The sequence below is a fragment of the Manis pentadactyla genome, chromosome 6 (genome assembly GCF_030020395.1).
Source record: "Manis pentadactyla isolate mManPen7 chromosome 6, mManPen7.hap1, whole genome shotgun sequence".
Taxonomy (NCBI): Eukaryota; Metazoa; Chordata; class Mammalia; order Pholidota; family Manidae; genus Manis; species Manis pentadactyla.
In genome coordinates this window covers 19,590,627-19,599,397 of record NC_080024.1, presented here as the reverse complement: position 1 = coordinate 19,599,397, position 8,771 = coordinate 19,590,627, and positions in this window count along the sequence as shown.

Sequence of the window (8,771 nt, the reverse complement as noted above, 5' to 3'; positions counted from 1 at the left end):
GTTTCTGCAGAGCAAGATAATGGGGACTTTTTCCTCTTGATAATATATCAGGGCACATTTTCACCTGCTGGAACCCCTTTTGCAGGAAACAGTTACAGGTAGCTGCTTCATTTCCATCTCCACACAAAGCAGAATTCAGCGGTCTGAATACAGTGGATCTGTCCATGAGAGAGGCATAACCGGTTTGCACCTGACTGCCGGCATTCATTCATTTGTTCCTACATTCATCCTTGCGTTCATTCATCCCTTTCTTCCTCTCCTTTTCCACCATCACTGCTTTAGTTCACTCCTCAGTTCATCGCTGCCCGAATGCTTGCTCAGGCTCCTATCTGGCCTGCCTTCCTCCGAGCCCTTCTCCACCTGGCACCCAGGGCCTCTTTTCAAACCTAAATCTGCTCTAATGCTCCCCTGATCTTCAGTGGCTCTCAGGGCTCCTATGCGGTACCTCCCGAGATGGAGCCACTGCCCAGCAGGCAACCCCATCTCTGCGGCATCGTCCCATCCCACCCCAGCCGACACTCCACTCATGCCCAGTGTCACAGGCCACTAGCGAGCTACATGATTTTGTCCTTCAGTATCTTTGCATGTGCAGACCCCTCATTCTGGAACAGCTTCGCTTTTGTCTCCTCCCACATTGCCTCACCTACATGCCTGCTGACACTTCTTAAATATGAAGACTGAAGAGAAATCTTCTGCATCCGTGGATGTTTTGTTGCCCTTGTCTAGCTTGGATTAATACTTAGCCTATAGGCACACACCTGATCATCTACATTTGCTTTCTTACAGCACTAAACTGTTTTCTACCTTTATCTTGCATCTACCTACCACTTCATCACTTTATTAAAAATAATAATAATAATAAGGGAGAAATGTGGGATTCACATATAAATCAAGTATAAAAATCAAACGAATATTCATATTTGACCTGATTGTTTATAGTTCATAATGCGTGATCAAAACTGAAAGTTTCTGTGATGACTGCCCTTGCACTGTTCACCATGTAAGAACTTATTCACTATGTAAAAATTTGTTCACCATGTAAGAACTTGTTCGTTGTGCTTCAGAAGATCGGAGACTGTTGAGAATTAGGCTTGGGGTGGATTGATGATTGTGCATTGAGTCCCCTGTACAGAATTTTATTGTTGTTAACTGTTAACAACCATTTGATCAATAAATATGAGAGATGCCCTCTCAAAAAAAAATATGAAGACCGAGTATGTTGGCCATGAAAATGTGCCACTCTCGTCTCCTACTGCAGGGAGCATAATTAATGATTTATGCTCCCTAATTATTGATAATTAATGATAATTGATGATAAATAAAATATCATTATTTATGCTGGATCTGCCACTGTGTTCATGGCCAAGGCCATGGTTCCTGTGGGCTATCCCCAGCCAGCGGCTGGGCACAGTGGGTCCCTAAAGAGAGCCCCTTCCGACAAGATACAAGATTCCTCCATTGGGCGGCTTTGGCTCCAGGACGCTCCACCAGTCTGGCCAAGCCTTTCTGTCCTGCTTTACCCACAGGTGTCAAGCTTGCACTGTAGTCTGAGGGCTTTTCCTGTTTTCTCTTGCTCCCTCCACCAGTAGATCTCTTGAATATCTAACCTTCTCTTTGCGTGCACCTGAGCTAATATACCAAGTTAGCATCACCTCTTCCTTGAAGACTTTCCTGATCTTCTTCAGTTAGAATTGAGCTCTCTTTTCTTCTCTAGGTATTTTTAATGATTGCACCAATAACTCTTCACTGTAATCATCTTTATATGCCTGCCTCCACTTCCCAGACTGTGGACTCCATGAGGCTGAGTTCACTCTCTTCTTTGTCTTGTTAACAATTCTGCCTACTACAATGCCTGTTATATGCAGATGCACCAGGAATGTTTATGAATGAATGAACTGATCTATTCTTTCATCAGTTTCTGTTGTCCTAGACCATGGCTTAGGTACTAACGATTGAGAGATTAATAAATCAGAACCCCACCTTTAGGATTAGTATGCAGATGACTATTTTATAAATGAGAATGGAATCGCTGCTCTCAAAATGGAACGAGCAAGACGAAATAACTCAGGGGAGGGCATGATCGATTCCCACTGACTGGCGGAGGAAGGAGGAGACAGCAGGAAGCCTCCTAAAAGAAAATAGCATTTGGATTGGGCCATGTGGGATCTGTACAATTTATGCGCAAAAAGTCTGAGAAGGGCCTTCCAAGCCAGAGAGATGGAACAGTGGCACAGAAGCATGATGCGATGTGGGCTATTTTGTTACTTTTATTATGAAAAATTTCAAATACACACAAACAAGGCCTCACTTGTTTCACCTTCCCTGTTTGGTGGTATTGCTTCTGAAGAAGGCTTTGTTTCTTCGATGCTCTTTTGTTTACTCTGCCAGATTCCCTAGGGTCTCCATCTGCCTCAGAGCCCAGATAGCAGCCCTGACCTTGTTTGATTTCAGTTTTTCTACATTGTCAATCTCCTTGACCGACTTTCCCAAGTCACATCTGGCAGCCTCTGAGGCCAGGACGGGCACCTGGGAGGCTTCAGATATTTGGCTGGACAAGTGGGAGCCTACAGTGATGATCCCCAGCTGACATGTCCCTGGGCAGAGGATGCCTGGCCCCTATCAATAGAGCCCGGTGGCTCCTGAGGGCTGAAGCCTGGAGTGGGCGAGGGTAGGGGGTACTGGCATCATCCACACCGTTTGGCATCATATACACCACTATCTGCTGTGGGAAGCCATCATCTGGCTGCTGCTTGAAAACCCTGGAAGGTAGAAAAAGAGAAGTAGAAGACAGAAGGGGAAAGAACCAACTTCCTGCGGCCTTAATGGCGCTGGCTCTGTGCTGGCCGGCTTTGCCTGCAGCTTCTTTCAGGCACATGCAGAGAGCGAGGCTAGCAAGAGGCCACTCTCAGAGACCTCTGGCTGCAGATGCGCTCAGCGCCTCTCAGCCAGGCAGGCTGTTCTCCCACGTGTGTGCTGGCAGCGAAAACTCAAGATCTCCGGGAGCTCCAGAGGCTTCTCTAGAAAACCTCCCTTTTGGAAGCCCATGGCCAAAGTGAAGGTGGAGGAGGCCACTCCTGTAATGCAACTTGAGACCTTCCTCTCCTCCCTTGCTCTCCATTAGATCAGCAAAGAAACTCTCGATTGCAAATTTCCTTGCTCTCAAACTTTCATTATCATAGAGCCATAGAAACACAGAACCTTGGAAGCCCCTAGGAATCCTCCACTCCACACCCCATCAGGGCAGCCCCTCCATCTGAGCAAAGTTCTCAGGAAGGATAAACTGGAACCCTTCCAGCTACAAGGTACCTGTTTTCTAAAAAGATTTTAATCATCGTTTTCAATGATTATTTAACTTTCCATTTATATATGTGCCATAATTTTTTAAACTATACAAAATATTACACGAATTCATTCTTATTAAACATTCCCCAGTATCATCCTCTCCCAGAAATAAATAACTCTGTTTGGCAGTATCCTGATGCATTTTAAAATTGAAATGAGTGTGAGGTTCTTTTCTGGTTCTTCTGCATGTATGAGATCACTATTCATATTGCCCTGCAGATTATATTTTTTCATCAACAACATGACTTTGAGATCTGTCCCTGTCAGTCCTTCCAGGTCTATGACACTCTCTCTGACGTGGATGGTATCCCATGGTTTCAGTATCTCACACTTTATCACTCCCATGTTGACAGACATTTCATGTTTTTCTAATTTGTGTCATTACAGTGACACTACTCTGATCTTCATTTCCCAACCTCTTAGAGAAGGCAACATCTGCTACTATCTCTCTAGGAGAGTTCCAAAGAAATCGAATTCCTGGGTTAAAGGGTATGTGCATTTTAAATTCAGTAGAGCGCTTCCAAGTGGCCCTCAAAAGCAGCACACTGATTTATCTGTCTACCCAGAGGGCTGGGCAGATGGCTGCCTGGCCTACCCAGCATCCATTCTCCATTCTCATCATCTTCTTTTCCCTTGGTGTGTTCCACAGCAGGAGCTGAAAAAGACAATCACTTTCCCAGCCCCTCCTGCAGCTGAGGGGGACTGTGTGACACATTTCTGGCCAAAAAAAATGTGGAGACATGGGAGCATGTGTAGGAGCAGCAACAGTTCTGGGAAAGCTTTAGCTTTCCCCATGTAAGGAAGAATGTAGCTCGGCCCACCCCATTTTCCTTTCTTTCCTGCCTTGAGCTGAAACTATAGCCCACCTGAGACTATGAAGTTGGAGCCACAGGTGACAGTCATGCTAAGGATGCCAGAGCAGAAAGACTGAGAGAGCCTGAGTTGCTCATGGCATCACTGAGCAGCTGGACTGATGCCAGCAGTCGCCTACTCTGGACATCTCATTAAGGAAGAAAAATAAGCCCTTAATTGTTTAGGCTCCTGCCAGTTGGGTATCTGTTACTTGTAGTTGAATGAAAACTTAAATGAGACAAGAGTATCAGTGCAAGGGTCCATTTTTTGCTTTGATTTAACCTTGCTTTTTATACACTATGGTAATGATTTTCCTATTACTCTGTTGAACAATAAAATGATAATAGCAATAATTTATCCACTGTTAACTTTATATGCATTATCTCTGCTGTTACAAAGATCCTGAGAGGCAAAACCAGAGAACAAAAAAGCTAAGTTACTTGCCCACATTCACAAGGAACCTGACCTGGTTCCTTGCTTCCATAGGTACCCATTCTTAAAGTCAGGAACCCAGGGAGCTCTTACTCCAGTAAGAACAATAGTAGTATCAGAAAGGTGGCACATAGGTGGGTGGGTGGGTGGGGCATGCCGTTTACATGGTCAGTGTCAAGGAAATTAGGAGCCCCTTGGCTTTGGCTGGTGGGGTAAGGTCTTGCTCCCAGCTTTGCTTCCTACCTTGTGTTCTGAATCCTGGTACTTTGACTCTGGCCTGTGGCCTCATAACTGGATCCTGCCTATTCCTAAGCCCTTAAATCAGAGTTCTGATTAAAGTCTGTCTGCTTTTCTCTTTAGGTTCTTTCACTGTCTCCCCCGATACATTCCTAAGAAATTTTTTTAAAGATACTGTTTAAAAGAACACTCTTGCATGCATGTCTATGCATATTATCTTCCTATTTAATGACTTGATAACCTTGAACATGTTCATAAATATAATTGGGGTAGAATTATAGTTGCAAAATGCTGCCGCTATGGAAACTTGTGTCCCTAATCAATAGGAAAGGGAGACAACCCATTTCAGTTCCATTGGCCCCTCAACCAGTGTGTCAATGAATTTAACCCAAAGCTTTGTCTTGGGATATATGGAAATCTTTGTGTATTCTTTATGGATTTTTTGGTTGCAAGTGACATCAAAGCAATTCGGAGTGATGTGAACAAAAATCAAATTCATTGGCAAATATCCTGGAAAATCTAGTGGAGGAACTGGCTCAGTCATGGGGCCAGGAGAGAGTCTGAATCATCTGCTTTTTGTGTTGTGTGTCCCTGTTTGACCTTATTTTGAAAACAGGTGCCTTCCACATGGCTGAAAGTGGGATGTTACTTTCCCAGACTGCCAGACTGAGCAACTATGGTGGAGGGAAAACAGCGTTTCCCACTCACTCTGAGGGGAAAATCCCTTGGAGGACTGGGGTTGGCTGTGGTCATATGCTCATTTCTGAACCAATCTCAGTGGACAGAGACATAAGATACTTTGGCCACCCGTGCCTGGGCCACAGTCCCAGTGCTATGACTGGAGTGGTTTTAGGGGTTTGGCCCTTCCCAAACCACATGGTATAGGTTTCTCCTGGGAAAGGTGATTTCTGTCTGCTGGATAGATAAAGGCAACAGATGTCCACCATCTGATTTGAGTTATGAATGACGCGACCTAATTCCTCAGCCTCAAGGCTTGTGAGGGAAGGACTAGGGCTTACAGTAATGTCGTGACGATGCGCTCGGCAGCTGCAGGCCCTCAGCATGCTCAGGGCTGTGGCAGCTCCAGAATTCCTCCATCTCTTCTTTGAAGGGGTACAGCAGCCTGTGTTGCAGGGTGCAGAGGGACCCCTCTCAACAAGTCATCCTCTGGAATGGCCACTGGCTGGGACAGAGAGGTGATATCCCAAATCCAGCCTCTACACAAAGAGGCTGTCAGACTAAGCGACATGACAGAGCCCAGAGGGCCACATAGAGACACACCTCTTCCTGCCCCTCTCCATTTGTTGGGGGTCTTGGTCCTCCTGAGGAAATCCAAAGGGCCGCTCAGTCAACAGGCCGTGACTCAATGCCCCTAGGGAATGCATTTACCATTCACTCTTGTGTTTCTGCCTGTGTGTGTGTGTGTGTGTGTGTGTGTGTGTGTGTGTGTGTGCCAAAAGCACACGCACAGTTGGGATCCTCCCAGCTAAAAGGGCGCAACATAACCCTCTACCTACTCAATGATGATTGAAATTCCACCATTTAGTGAATTATTCCTCTTGCTTAAGAAATATCTCCTCTTCAGAATACTAATTCCACAGGAAAGGGAATAATGTTAACTTACTTATTTACAGTTAGTAAGGTTGTCAGGCTCTTTCATGAGAAAAGTTTTTGATGAGAAATGCTGAGCCTCTTACTAGGGTCTAGTCACTTGACAGCGAGCTCCTGAATGTAGTTATGTCTGATTATTTTTGAGATAACCACCTGGTGGGAAACCTTCCACACAGCAGTTTCTCACTATAGATCTTTATATGAGATCTTTGCTACTTCCAAATTTCTAGTAAAAATCTATTTTATATAACTGCAAGTAGAATATTTTGGGTCGGAGGGAGAATTAAGGGGCAGGAAATATGTCCAACATTTGGGCTTAACCTGGAGTTGTAATAAAGGAATTGCTGTAAGACAGAGAATGGAAGCCCTGTGTTCAGAAGATTCTGGAAACTGGAGTAGGAAGCAATAGGAACAAATTTCAGGACCTGAATCATTGGAAGTCCTGAAGGAGGGCTTTAACCTTCCCGTAGGATGAGGGATGGAGAGGTCTGAGCTGACCTTCACTCAGTTTGAAGGGCAGGTAACAAAGATGGCATCTGGGTTACATCTAACTGGTGTGGGGCTCATTCATTTTCCTCCAGTGCCTCAGAAATCAAGATAAACCTTTAAATGCACTCCCACTTCTCTTGAGAGGCAGTACAGAGTAGTTAGCAGCCTAACATATGCTACCACACTCCCCAGGTAGAAATTCTAGCACCTCCGTGTATGGCTACATAACTGGGCAACATGCTTTACCTCTCCATTCCCCAGTTTCCTCACCTGAAAAACAGGAATAATACTAATTCCCAATTTGGGTGGTTCTGGGGAGTTAAAGATATTAATGTATATAAAAAGTTTGTGATGAAGTTTGGCATGTGGAAAGTACTACTGTTCAGCTATTTTTATTATTATCCAAGGTGACTGGGGAAAAGGACAATACTGTCAGACACCAAGCCTGAGCATCCACCTTATTTAACAGATGCCGAAGCAGATCCCCTGTCCAGCAGAGAGGCTTCCCAGGAAGGCGGATGCCCAGAGGCGCACTGCGCCGTGCTGCCCGCTGCCCCAGGGAGCTGCGTCTCCCCTTGCTAACAGGGCCTGAGAGGGACGCAGAGCACCAGACTTCCACCAGCCCTAGGGGCACTGTGCCGGCTCTCTTTTCAGGACTTTTCCCTCTCAAAAATTATGACGGCCTTAATTAAGTAAGCCTGCTCTTTTCTTTCCAAAGCCCCTGATCACAGCTCTTCCTCTTCCCTAAATCCCTACTGAGCCCTTGGGTCAGAGTTGAGTGTGATGATGAGGTGTGTTTCGGCTCAAATGTACGGGTCACCTGTGTAAGGAGGAGGGACTCACTCCAGTGTGCGGTGGCCGGGAGCGAGGAGGGTGCCGAAAGCTGCTGTCTTCAGGCTGGGACTTTGGCAGGGAGAAAGCCTCCGTCCAGTGGGTTCTTGTGCCCGTGACGGCCTGGGGGAGGAGGGCATAGGATGTGCTGGAGTGGGGACGAGGCAGCATGGGGGAGGGCCTGTGTCCACTGTGGTGGGACGAGTGGGTGCTCGGCTAGCCAGCTGGCCGCCAACCCAGTGCAGCCCAGATCCTGAACTCAGATGTGGGGTGAACCAGACCTCCATCTTCACCACGTAGAGTCATCTTGGAGTGTCACCCAATTGTCCATGGCACCCCCAGAACTTCCCAGTTCCCACATGCCATTGCCAATAAGGGTAGATGGAGATGTGTGAGGGGAAGGTTTTTGGACCATTGTGTCACTGCTGTAAAGTCAGACTCTCCCAGGTTGAAAATCATCTTTGATTGCTTATTACTAGGCAACAGGATAGGGTGAGAGGAGGTGAGGAAGAATAAGGCAAGTGTGTTCCTCCCACTGCTCCAGCCCTTTGACCACCACAATATAATGAATTCTTCTTCCAAAGCACAGTGTTACTCTTAGGAGTTGGCTATTGTATCCAGATGATGCCCCAGCCTCTGCTATAGTCTTTGCATTTCACTAGCAAAACTAAATAGCAATAGATTATCTCACAGAGACTAAATAATTCTGTGATTTTGGTGGTTCTATAAGATGGTGACAGACTTATTTTCCTGATAGACAGGGACAAGGTCTCATAATTGTGGAGTCCTTCTAAATTTTGTGAACTATGATTGCAGCCCCCAACCTGCCACTTTGCACCACTTACTTGGAACTAGGACCAAAAAGTCTAGTCCCCAAATTGGATTATTTTTTACCTTTTTTTCTAGGAGAGGCCTCTGTGATTCCTTATGGAACCTGCCCCTCTGTCCATAAAAATGTGGTTGAATTATGTCCATTG